At 38.2% G+C, this 2,018-nt stretch overlaps 1 pseudogene across 1 annotated transcript; it reads right to left on the bottom strand.

Moving 5' to 3' along the window:
* Window positions 1-661: 661 nt before the first annotated feature.
* On the bottom strand, window positions 662-1,522 carry LOC308520870 (nucleophosmin-like; annotated as a pseudogene). The gene has a single exon. The product of its transcript is annotated as a nucleophosmin-like (transcript).
* Between the last annotated feature and the right edge of the window lie 496 nt (window positions 1,523-2,018).

Raw genomic sequence — 2,018 nt, 5'->3', positions numbered from 1 at the left:
GACGTGTAGCAGTACATGTACGTGGTAAATTCAGTATGGCTAACTATTAATCTCAGTGGTAGAATGTTATGGCATGTTTGAAAATTTTTAAATAAAATTTTGAAGAAGAAAATAAAAGGACTGGCCCAGTCAAAATGGAAAACCAAGGAGAGCTCTAATAAGATAGAGCTCAATAAGTTATTACCAATAATCGGAAGTCAGATACCAGATTGGCCAAGAAGGGTTGTTGTATCTATGAAATGAGTGTGGAAATCAAGTTCCAAGATAAAATCTGAGTTTGGGGGTAGTAAATTAAAACTAGAATGCAAAGACAGGAGAAGTTCTCAGGAGCACTCATGGACAGATGCTACTGTTGTTGGTTTCTTTTCTTGTTCTGTTTTCCATAGATATTGTTCCTGAGAGTATGCTTTTGTCATTTTATAATCCATTCAAATACTTATTGAGCAGCTAGAGAGATATAAACGTGTTTGAAACATGGTTAAGGAGTTGAGGCAAATGAATAAGTAGAAAGAAATGTTCACTTAATCACAGCAGTCAAAAGTGCTGTAGGAGATTAAGAGTGAGATTTCTTCCAGTCTAGAAGGGGGCCTGGGTGAATGGAAAATCAGGAAAGGGGACTGAGATTAAAATAGAAGACTTCAGTCTGGACTGTGGGTGATACTTAGTATGAGCTATACTTATCTCTCTTTTTCTTCATCTTTGGGCTTAATTTACCAGTAGTGCCCAGGATTGTGGAAGGTGCTTTTTCTATACTTGCTTGCATTTTTGTTCTAATGTTTTCTACAGAATTAGGTCCTTTTGGTGGTTTAGGTATTTTTTTCCTGTTTTTTGAAGGATTCTTAACCTTTTGATCAGGGTGTCAATGATTTGGAGTCTTTTCCATACTGGTTTGATTTCTGTGCATTTTTGGCTGGAGTATCTCATATGGATTTCTTTATTGGAGCTTTTTCTCTACTTCCTCATTCTCAAAATCATCAGCATCAGATCAGGATCATCAGCATCATCTTCATCCTCATCCTCATCATTGTCCACAGCACCTTCAGCAGTAGCAAGTTTAATTTTTTTTCCCTGTGGAAACCTACTACCACTTCCAGGAAAGAACGATTTCCAGACATACCAAGGAGTTTCACATCCTCCTCCTCTTCATCTTCTGACCCTGCATCTCCCACCACAGCTAGGTGCTGTCCGCTAATATGCACAGGCCATGAACCACACTTCAACTGTAAGATCACAGGTGGTGCTATTGCAAAGTTACCAAGGCAAGGAATTGACTGTACAGACATTTTCAAGATCTCAGTGCTACTTGAATTGGACTGCCTTCATAATTCATTGCCTCTGCTTCAACAATGGGCAATTCAGCCTTTGCACCAGCCCCTGAACTGACCATTCATAAAGATAATTAGTGCTCATTTTCATCACCACCCACCTTAAAAGCGATAACCTTTGCCAGCCTTTAGTTCACAACTGAAAAGATAGTTCTGGGTTTCAGAGGGCTTGTGTCCATGCCCTCCAAATCTTCCATGGGGTGGGAGCACTCACTTAGGTGAAAGAAGGCAGATGGAGATAAAGGACTCCTGTTCCTCAGAACAGACTCACAGGATGGAATTGCACCAGGGCTGCCTTTGTCAATTTTGCATGCAAGGTCTTCTAAACCGAGCATCTCATAAACATCTGAACAGATTTTTAACTTATTAATATACATTTTTACTGTATATCAAGCATTAAGGCAAATAATCATGCTTTATGATAAAATTCCAATTGGATATAGCTCAAAATTACACTCTTTCCTTAAAGAATCATTTCAACTGGTAGAAAGTGCTAACAATAAGCAGTTTTCCATGATTACTGAAAAAAAAAAAAAAGTTCTGATTGGAAAAATGTGCTTTCTATAGCATCCTTTGGGTGGTAGTTACATAAATTTTCCTTCATTTTTCATCCATTAATGCACAAAATTGTTAACTTTCTATACTTTTTTTGTGGTTGCACATCCTTCCCTGTAAGGTCACATGACCTGGGTA

Source organism: Myotis nattereri, assembly GCF_964212035.1.
Source record: "Myotis nattereri genome assembly, chromosome: 6".
In the NCBI taxonomy this organism is placed as follows: Eukaryota; Metazoa; Chordata; class Mammalia; order Chiroptera; family Vespertilionidae; genus Myotis; species Myotis nattereri.
This window is presented reverse-complemented; position numbering and strand designations above follow the sequence as displayed.